The sequence below is a fragment of the Arvicanthis niloticus genome, chromosome 5, assembly GCF_011762505.2.
Source record: "Arvicanthis niloticus isolate mArvNil1 chromosome 5, mArvNil1.pat.X, whole genome shotgun sequence".
NCBI lineage: Eukaryota > Metazoa > Chordata > Mammalia > Rodentia > Muridae > Arvicanthis > Arvicanthis niloticus.
This window is the reverse complement of record NC_047662.1, coordinates 104834042-104845911: the sequence shown is the minus strand read 5'-3', so window position 1 is coordinate 104845911 and position 11870 is coordinate 104834042. Positions and strand designations below refer to the sequence as shown.

Here is an 11870-nt window from a genome sequence, read left to right as displayed (position 1 = left end):
TTATTCATTAACTATATTTTAGAAATGTAATTTGCCTCATGAAATATTACTTTTATTGGTAAAATTTAACATAGAAAGGATTAAAATAAATTTTAAAATCTAGTATTTCCTCATGTGCTTTTATTATCTTTCCAATGCATGTTACATAAGAAAATTTAGTTAATTATATTCACAGTACTTCTTGATTTTATACATAATACAGCAAGCCAATGTAGCAAATGCATCTTAGCACATAGTATAAGCCTGTAGCAATTATATTTAATATTCATGTAATTACTTTTAGTACTGTGCTCATGTTTTAGGGAACCAGGGAAACTTGCTACTACTAAAGGACATTAATAATATTGTTTACCAGTTCAAACTTTCATTTAATTAGCATTGCTTGATAGAAGCCAAATGATCTCTCAAAATTCATTAGCATTTTCAGCTTAAAAATATTACAGATTTGTAATGGACTTTTCTAATAAATACTCAACTATTAAGCACTTTTTTGAAAGTCCCATGTCTTCTCATGTACGTCTGCATAGTGTCAATATATAATTCTGAAAGTTAAAATAGCTCTTTATGACTTTGTTCTGTTCCCTTCCTGATAGCTGTAGCAAAGGACATTTTTCCAATCGAAAGGTGCTTCAAACTCATAGAAGTTTAATGCCCCAATCCTGACACTGTAGGTCCTTTCCACACTATCACATTGACCAAGAAATTCCCCAGTACTTCTGAGAGTTTAGGAAAATCCACCTGTACTCTATCTCCTCAGTGTGACTCTGGACTGGATAAACTGCGGATATACTCTTGCAGATTAGCAAAATCCTGGGTAAAAATGGTCATTTATTTGAAATAGCTAGATGAGATTCTTTAATACGTTTTTAATGTATTTTTTTGATAATTTAATACAAGCATACAACCAATTTTCATTAAATTCATATCCTAAGCAGACCCAACTCCTCTTGGATATCGCTAACATCTCTCTGATCTTACTTAATGTCTTCCCTTTGAAAATAACTTATAGTTTGCAGGATAAACCTCTAAGGATAACCTAAAGGAAACCGACTGTCCTTTCGTTGTCAGTCATAAGTACTCAGCAACTCCTCTGGTAGAGTTAAGAGGTTGTGTGCCCTCCCTCCGTCCGTGCTGGAATATTGACTGGCTTGATCCTTTATAGACGTTCTGTGGGCAACCACAGCTGCTTTGTATTCACTAAAGCATCTATCTTCTCAAGTACAGGAGAGACTGCTTCATTTCAGATTTCCAGGCCCCGTGACTCTTACAATCTTTTCAACCCTCTTGAGGGAAAAGATCTCGATATAAATACCACATGTAGGGCTGTGCTGTCCAAAGATAGCTGTTCTGTGCATTTTGACAAGTTTTAAGTCCCTGTATTAACCACTGTACACTGCAAAATGATGCTTCTCTAATGGCAATAAGAGGCCTCCAATCTATGGATGCAGACATATATATTGAGGAGTCAGTTTGATATGATATTCCATCTACAACATAATCAAAAGAGATAAGGGATTTTATGGCCTTTTCTTACCTCATTAGCAATGTTCTGTTTGACCTTGGACATTTGTCTCATTAAAAGCTGAAAATTATTTCTTATTTTGAAAGACTTAAGCCATACAACAGAGGTCAAAGGTTATTTTTGTCACATGGTATAGAAGAACTCAGGGCTTTTCTATGAATGAGATAGATAGATAGATAGATAGATAGATAGATAGATAGATAGCTAGATAATGTATATCAAAAATGGAGAATGAGAGAGAAAGAGAGAAGAACAGGAAGGAGAGAGTTAGAGAGATGCAAAGAGAGAGACAGAGACAGAGTCAGAGACAGAGAAACAGGAATAACTAAGTAAGGAAAATTTCCCATGGTACTATTTGCCTCCACAAATCTAAACCTTTACACTCAGAGTTTGTATGTCCTAATAAAATATAACACAGTTCAAAGCATGAACAGTTTGTAGGGAAACTCAATCACCAGTGAAACATAAATCAAAATTATTCTAATCCTGAGAAAAACTAAACATCCAGATTATTTTTGAGGCATTTAAGGCATATCTTGACCAACTGAAGAAAATATGCCTCTTCACTCCTCAGTAGAGAGGGTTGTTTTATTATTTATATTTATTATATTTTTATAATAATTTATTATAATATATATTTAAATAAAACTTATGCAATTCAACTTTTTATTTTCTGATGGAGCAGATAAAATATGGGCAAATACATGGGAAGTAAGGGACTGATAACAGGTAAGCAGGATTAGGTGAGCTTATTAGTTTTGCACAAAATTAAAGCGTGGTGTTGTTAGGAATCATTAAAGCAGGCTTTCTAAACTCAAATGTTTTCCAAATTTTAAATGAGTCTTTACAGCAGTGGTTCTCACCCTGTGGGTCACACTGCTTTGGGGTTTGAACAACCCTTCCACAGGGATCGATTACCTAAGAACATTGAACAACACAGATGTTTATTTATCTACATGTAATAGATATGTATAATTATCTATATACTGATACTTGATAGATATTGATAATATCTATCAAATTATAGTTATTTAGTAGAAATTAAAATGATCTTATGGTTAGGGTCACTACAACATGAAGAAGTGTATTAAATATTTGCAGCACTAGGAAGTTTGAGTACACTGCTCTAGAGAATTATATAAACCTTAAACATATTTTTAATAAACATGAAACTTTTAAAGTATTATATGAGCCACACAATTATAATATTAAAAAATACAATAAGGCTACATAACATAGAATAACATTGTTATTATGTATTTAAGAATGTATGTGCAATGCTGGAGCCAAACTCTTAGTTTTGGTGTGCTGAAATCATTTTAATTTGACTCATTTTTCAAATTTTATTTCTGAAACCTGTATGGTTTCATAAAGATCAATGATTTTTATTTCTTATTCTCACCTTGTGGTGTCTCATATGTGTATGTGTGCTTGCATGTGTGTATGGATGAGCCTACTTACAGTGTGCATGAATGTGGAGGCCTGTGATTGGTGATTGAAATTATGCTTGATAATTGCTTTTCTACCTTATTTATGCATGTAGGATTGTCAGTCCAAACCATAGATCCCCCTCATGCCTAATCTCACAATCCAGCAAGCTCTAGGCATTCCTATCTTTGCCTTGAGAAGCTGGAACTAAAGGCAGGTTACCATGCTCACCTAGCATTTAACATAGATTCCTTAGATCTCTGGCCCAACAGCTTGCACAGTAAGGCATTAACCAGCAAGATAGCTCCTCAGCTTCAAAGGCTGTCTTTAAATTAAATCTTAGTCATGGAAACCGTGCTATCTCCCAGATCTTAACAAAGTACATATGACAGATGAAGTTATGCCTAAGTATATTTGATTTAAATATAGTTGTCTCCTGAAAGATTCTGCCAGAGCTTGACAAATACAGAGGCAGATGCTTGCATCCAACCATTGGACTTAGTATAAGGTTCACAATGGAAAAGCGGGAGAAAGGGCTGAAGTATCTGAAGGGGTTTGCAACCCCATAGGAAGAACAATATCAACCAACTAGACTTCCCAGAGCTCCCAGGGACTAAACCACCAACCAAAGAGTACACACATGGAGGAACTCATGGCTCCAGCTGCATATGTAGCAGAGGATGGCCTTGTCTGGCATCAATGGGAGGAGAGGCCCTTGGTCCTGTGAAGGTTCTATATCCCAATGTAGAGGAATGCTACCGCAAGGAGGTGGGAGTGGGTGAGTGGTGGAGTACCTTCTTAGAAGCAGGGGGAGGGGATATGGAATAGAGAAATTCCTGGGAGGGGGGAATCCGAGAAAGGGGATAACATTTGAAATGTAAATAAAGAAAATATCTAATTTTAAAAAAGAAAAAACATAAATGTACTCCAGAAAAGAACTTCCTTTCAATAGCAATTCGATATTCATTCTGCTTTGTTAATATAACATATAAAAAAGTGGTTAATTATATACTTTGATAAAATGTATTTTATTATAATGTATTAAATACATGTTTAGCTTTAGTAAATGCTAAATTGTCAATAATAAATTGTCAAATTATATCTTCATAGATCTACAGTATAAACTGGTGCAAAATTTCAATTCTATGTAAGAACTGAGCCACAGTTAAAAAGCAGATTTTTAATAGTACCTCAGGAATTACAAGATTGTTAAATGATTCATTAACTTACACATACAGAATGAAAGATATAAATATTAATACATTTTTTCTGCAAACCTTTGAGATGCTAATGGGCATCCCCACAGACCTGATTTCTATCACTTGTGTGGGTACAGAACTGTAACATCATTTTTTTTAAACAGGGACTTAGGTCTTACTTTATGCAAGTTCTTCCACTTGATAACTGCAATAAAAAGCTAATATTGAATAACAACACAATGACATTTTACTTGGTGTGACCGAAGAATTTAAATGAACAATGTAATATGTTTATCTGGCACATGAAATATGTGTTAATTTGTAATTAACATGATATTAAAAACATATTATGAGAAGAAACATTATGGTTAAGACTTAGTTTTATAAACACATATATTCTGATTTTCTTATAGATGTCTTGATGATGTTCTATACTAATTTACACTCTAAAATGAATTGATACATTATTTAGATTTGTACAAATTGTTTTTCTTTGTACTTATTTTTTATTTTCTTTCTTCTAAAACTTTTTATGTAAGTTTTTCATAAGATATATTTAATTATATTCCTTCTTCTCTAACTTATCCTAGACCCTCTCCAGCTTTCAATCTGCCAAACTTTATGTTCTTTCTCTCTGTCTTAAAAAAAATCAAAACAAATAAATGAACATAATTTTCACTATATGCTCAGTTCCTACTAAACAAAAAAATCTCTTTTTCAGAGTCACCATTTGAAGCATGACAAAGAAGTTCAACTTACCTAAAGGAACTTTTGGCCAAACCCTTGAGGAAACAAGTTGTTATTATTAGTGTTTCAATAATATGTCATCTTCAGAAGCAGTGATATCATGAACTTAATTAGGGCAGAAACCTAGAGGTGAAAACTGATGTACATGACATGGAAGGATGTTGCTTAAGCCAAGCCCCAATGGCTTGCTCAGCCTGCTTTCTTATGGAGCCCATAATCACTAGCCCAGATATACCACCACTCAAAATGGGATGGGCCTCTCCCACTAGTCACTGATTAAGACAATGCTCTAACAGTCCTCAGTGATGCAGAATTATTAAGGGCTGATTACTCTGTCTAGGCAAATATAATCAGTCCACTATTCTGCAAGTGTGTCCTTTTCTGGACAGTAATTTGTCTGTAGATGAAAAGAGGCAATTCTTGCCTAGTGGCTGTCTCACCACAACTGGAGTAACTCCAAAGATGCTCAATTTCTTCTTAGACTCCAAGACAGGAAGCTATCAGGAGCAGACAGGTCTCTAATCAAAATGAACTTTAATACAGAAATGTTTGTAATGTCAATTCTTCTGATGTTTTGAAAACCAACTATCCATGTAAGGTAATCTGGACTATTGTCTGTTAACTCCTCTCAGCTATTTCTAAATATAATATAGAAAACACCCTAGCAATAAACTCCAAGACATGAATTTGCTATAGGCAGTTAACTCACAGGCTAGCCATCTCAAATTAGTTAAGAACATGAAAGAAGGACTGGGTCTAAGCCTTGTATTCCTAAATGTATTATATAGATAATCCTGGGCCAGAAGGCTGAAGATCAGATGCTCCAACGTTTTGTAGTATAAGGAATGTCCAGGTGTTCCGCAGTATCTATAAATTGGCTAAGTTTTAGAAGCTATGCTTTGTGCTTCCCATAATTTCAGTTAACTCAATCATTCTGGATTTCTGACGGGGTTGAAAACATATAGTCTCATAGCCGATCCTGGCTATTTACTTTGAGAGAAAAGATTTGAGTGGATGGTTTTCAGCTGACATTCATTCTAAAGCCAAGGAAAAAGCCAAGTTCAGAAGTAAGTGTTTTAGTTAGGAAAGATGACAGAGGTTCTGGTTAGTCAACAAAATGATGGACTTGGTATTAGGACTATCTTGTACCTCACTGGTACAGATTGGTATGATTATGCTCTAATTGTATTTTTGAGAGAAAAGTTTTATTTTAACAGGAAGGGTGATATGTAGGAGGAGCTAATGTGAGAAGAAGAAAAAGAGTAAGGAGAGGAGGAGAAGAAGGAGAGGAAAAGCTAGGTGATGAGAGAGAGAAAGAGAAGTGGAGACAGGGAGGCAGATGTTCACAAGTCTCCACCAGTCAAAGATAGTTGATATATCTAGGTTAGGTATTGGGTTACACATCTGATTGAACATTACCAAACTTATAAAGCCTTTGATTAACATTTTTTTTAAAAAAATTGTATAAAAGCAAAAAGGAAAAGCGTGCATGGGATAGGGGTTTTCTAGGGAGGGGAATTGGGGAAAGGGGATGGCATCTGAAATGTGAATAAAATACCCAATAAAAATGCCAAAAAAAAAGACAATGCTCTGTACAATCTGATCCTATCGAGGCATTTTCTTAATTGAAGCTCCTTCTTTTCAGATGATTTGTGTCAAGTTGACTTAAAACTATAGAGCACAGCAGGTATAGATTCAAATTCCTCACATTCTGTTATAACATAAAAGACTACAATGTACAAAATGTTTATAGTACAATAAAAGACACATTAGAGTTCTTAAATGTTTAATTCTAGTTGAATTCAGGTGATACCTTCCAAGAGGAGACACCACCTTTTTTCTCAAATCATTTCATTTTCCCCAAAATAACCTTCAGCACTCTAGCATATCATAAAATAATGATAAATATATACATACATTAAATTTTCAGATCCATCACCTACACATTTGGCTCAACAATTCATAATTGATAATTCACAATGAATATTTTTCTGCATTTTAAAGCTCAAGAAGTCAAAATTCAGATTGTTTACCATGGCTTTCTGGAAGAATCAGTATTTTCACTCAGTATTTTTGACATTAAACTGCAATATATATGCTTTGGTACATTTCTTTCTTCTTTAATACGACCAATCATTTAATATGTAATTTTAACTACAGATAGTCAACATTGAAATTTAATCATAAAAAAGTATAGCAGTCCTGAAATATTAAACTTATTTTAAATATGTTCAGTAAATATACAATTTGCAGAGGGTGAAGTACAGGAGAATTGACTTAAAGACCAGAAAGCCCACTCCAGCAAGGGGGTCAAAAAGCTACAGCTTTGGATTTCTTTTCCCTTCTTGCATGCATCTCTGCAGGTCTCCCTGGAATTCTGTTGGCCATAGTAGCCCCTCCCTGCAGTGGTTAACTCTTTTTATAAATCTGAGCAGGTGGCTTGGAGAATTTTCAATTTCTACTTCCCCAGACCTATGACCTATGGGTTACATCCTCATTCTCAAAAGCCTCCTCTCCCTCCTGGAGAGACTGTTTTATGGGGGACAAAACTGCTATGTGATACAGGGTAACACCATTTCATGAGTTATTATCACAGTATGTCAGTTTACATAGGAAAACAATTTAGGAGAGGAATCCCTGGGCTTGAGATGCAGTGAACAGTTTATGAGCACCAGGGTTTGGTCACTATTGGGGGTTTAGCGTTTATAGGACATAAAAGTGTAGCATGCTAAAATTATCTTTTTGTATGTAGCTAATGATATCATCATCTATCTAGAAACCACTACTTTAAGAGATTCATAAATGCATTTTGTTTTGTTTATTGTTTTTGTTTTGTTTATGGTTGCTTTGTGTATTATTGTTGTTTGTCTGTATATAGCCCTCACTGTCTTGAAACTCACTTTGTAGATCAGGCCATCCTCAAACTTACAGAAATTTGCCTGCCTCCCTCATGAGTGCTTGGATTAAAAGCGTGTGCCACCATGCCTGTGCTAGTATTCATTTTTATGTATGTGTATGTATGATTTTTATGTGCAACACATGAATAAATGCAATGACAGTAGATAGAATTATGCATCACTTCCCTGGAACTGAAGTTACAGAAGGTTTTCAGCCCCCAGGTAAGGATCTAGTAGTATAGCTAAGGTACTATGCAATAGCAGTCAGTGCCATTAACATCTGCATTGTCTCTTTATCTCCATATATAAACAATCATTTTTTTTAAAAAAATATTTAATCTCAGAACACACACACACACAGACACACACACACACAGCCATTAGTGTAGTGTAACTGTAGGCCTTTCTATGCCTGCCCCATTTCCCGAGTATGACATAGAGATTTTATTTACTTATAAGTGTTTGGCCTTTTATCTAGGCATTGATTTCCACTTTATCATAACTCTAAAGATCTACCACATGACACGTTAGTTTCCTTTCCTTCCTTCCTGGCCTGCTTTATTTTCTCCATGTGTATATATATACACAAGTATGTATATATATACATGTGTATGTAAAAATGCAAACACATATATAAATTGTGTGATTATAAAATTATTAAAGTTAATGAATAATGGAATATAGTATTGACTGTTAATTAACAAAACCTAAAGGAAGAAAACTGATGCATATGAATAAGTATCTATTGTCAACAAAGTATAAATCACACACACACATAAAACTTGTGTGTAAGACTATATGTTTATGTGTATAATGTATAGATATGTATGTATGCAGGCATGCATACATGCATGCATGGGTGCATGCATGTGTGTGTATGTATGTGTGTGTAAAATAATTAGGAGAACAGAGATCATCAATCTTAAAGGAATAAAATATATGTGCATGGGAAAATTGAGTGTATGTAGAGGTCAAATATGTAGAGTTAACAGATGGAATTATGTTATAATCTCAAAAAATAAAAGAAGTAATAAAAGTATAGGCATGGTGATGCTTGAATGTAATCTAACCAAGAGAAGTGATTCCTGGGGCTGATCATCCTACCTGCCAAGCCTATTAAGCCACTTCTAGCTGAAGCAAAAGAACCTGCCTCAAAAAATAAGATCTATATATCCTGTAGAACTACAATAGCAGTTCAGGTACACACATACTTATACATACATACATACATGCATACATACATGCATACATGCATACATACACACATACAGAGAGAGAGGGAGAAAGAGAGACAGAAGGGGGAGTAGAAAAAGTGATATAGTGTATATATTATCTATGTATTATGTACACATGTATATGATATGATACATGTATGTATCAATTATGAACACAGAAAATAAGCTATCCTATTGGTAGCTTATATATATATATATATATATATATATATATATATATATATATATGCTTTTCTAATTGAATATTCAATACAATATTCTACAGTTCATTCTATTTAATAATTTTATAATAACATAATTTACTTAATTTATCTACTGGATATGATAAAACATAGTTTACTAGGCTTTAAATATTTAAGAATTGTGTATGCATATAAATTTATCTGTGTCAACTTTCAGCAACCTTACCTAACTAAAATTATGATTTTTAGCGGTTTTAGATAAGAAATTAAATTAAGACTACAGTCTTAATTTTATTTTTCTTGAAACTAAGTCTACGGGTAACAGAGAAGAAAGAAACTAGCCTGAATAACTTCAGAAAAGTAATTTCACAGTGTGACACATTTGTATTTTCAGAAATGATTTAGGTTCAATAATTCAGTTACTAAGACCTTCAATCTTGAACCAATCCCTACTAATGTTACCTCTGACCACAGATTCCAAATACTCTGTTAGCTACCAAGGTCAATGTCTAAGTATAAATCTATGTTTTTTTTTTTTTTAAATTCATGTGACTGACTTTGTTCTTTCTCACAATGCTGTGGAATATTTTTACCTCTTAAGTTTTTCTGGAGATATCAGGATATTATTTTTATATTTTAAAATATACATTCTTATCTAAGAAAACATGCTTCAGTCTAGTATCTTGTTTAAATTATTGGTGCAATATAATACACTTATAAGCAACTGCTAAAAGCATTTGTGCTACAGGTGATTATTGGCAGACTGACAGTAGGTTTTATAATTCCAACATGCAAATCATCACAATATGCCACTAATTTCCTTTTAATAATGAATATATAGAACAAGGGAAAACCTAATGTCTGAAAGGTCTCCCAAGGAAAAGTATTCATAACCTGTTGCTGTGGAGAGACAGTGCAGAGACCGGGGCTAGATGAGTAACTGGGGAGGAGAAGAGAAGAGGTGCAGTGCATAAAGAAGGCAAGGATGACTCACACTAGAGGCCATTTGAGGGGTCATATGGAAACCTACTAAACAATAGAAGCTTATTAAAATGAATATATATATATATATATATATATATATATATATATATATATATATATGAAATTTAATTGAAGTCACCAAATAACAGGGAAAAATGTCCCATCTAGAAATCCTTTGCCACCAAGTGAAATGTTAGCTGCCAAGAATGAGTTACTTTAGTTCAGTCATTAGTTAAATGGGCCCCATCAAAGACCCCAAAGAACCCAGGCTATTGCTAAGGCTCTTTCTTGGTTGCTGTCAACAAATGGTAAAGTTCTATTGTTAAAGAAAATACTTACATATTTTACTGAACTTAGAGAAGTAGAACTGTTGCCTAACTAGAGAGTTCACCCCTACTGACTATTGTGCTTGTTACTAGAAGATACTTTCCATACTATCAGGATAAAATAAATATCAATCCAGCTACAAAGCCTGAAATATACAGTGGTGACTTCTCTGAATGGTAAGCTTGACTTACAATGGTAAAAAAAATGTTGTGGATATAAACAAAAACTATGTAATTTGATTTATGGCCCTTTAAACAGAAAAATATCTTCCAATACTGGTTAGAGTAATATTATACTATCCAAGAGTCACAGGATTGCATTAAGCCAAGCCAAATAGAATATATTGAATATATTTTATAAATAAAAGGATACAGCATCCTTTTGATCATACAGCCATATACATCCATATATGTACTATCTTATATTTGCAGTTCTTTAGCTGTTTGTTTGTTAATTTTTTCTTTTTTCTCTTTTTTTACGTTTTCTTTACTTACATTTCAAATGTTATCACTTTCCTGATTCCCTCCCAAAATCTCTATACATCTCCCCTCCCCTGTTTCTATGAGGGTGCTCATCACTTCTCGGCCTTTTGGCTAAGATCAAGTGTAGTATCTATGAGGGTGCTCCCCCACACACTCCAACCTCCCCGACCTCAAATTCCCCTACATTGGGGCATAGAGCCTTCTCAGAACCAAGGGCCTCTCCTCCCACTGATGCCCCACAAGGCCATCCTCTGTTACATATCAAGCTGGAGCCATGGATCCCTCCATGTGTACTTCTTGGTTGGTGGTTTAGTCCCTGGGTACTCTGGGGGGTCTGGTTGGTTGACACTATTGTTCTTCCTATGGGGTTGCAAACCCCTTTAGCTCCTTTAGTTCTTTCTCTAACTCCTTCATTAGGGACCCCATTGGGGACCCCGTGTTCAGGCCAATGGTTGACTGTGAGCATCAGCCTATGTATTTGTCAGGCTCTGGCAGATCTCTTAGGAGATAGCTACATCAGGCTCCTGTCAGCATGCACTTCTTGGCAGCCACACGTGTCTGGATTGGTAAGTGTATATGAGATGGATCCTCAGTTGGAGTAGTCTTTGGATGGCATTTCCTTCAGTCTCTGCTCCACACTTTATCTATATATTTTCTCCCATGAGTATTTTGTTTCCCTTTCTAAGATGGACCAAAGCACCCACACGTTGGTCTTCCTTTGAGCTTCATGTGGTCTGTGAATTGTATCTTGGGTATTCTGAGATTTTAGACTAATATCCATTTATCAGTGACTACATACCATGTGTGTTCCATTGTGGTTGGGTTACTCAGGATGATATTTTCATGTTCCATTCATTTGCCTAAGAA

General features: G+C 34.6%; 1 pseudogene; it reads left to right on the top strand.

Annotated features, from left to right (window-relative positions):
• The first annotated feature begins 11094 nt into the window (after window positions 1-11094).
• Window positions 11095-11167, top strand: LOC117709758 (U2 spliceosomal RNA; annotated as a pseudogene).
• The last annotated feature ends 703 nt before the right edge of the window (window positions 11168-11870 follow it).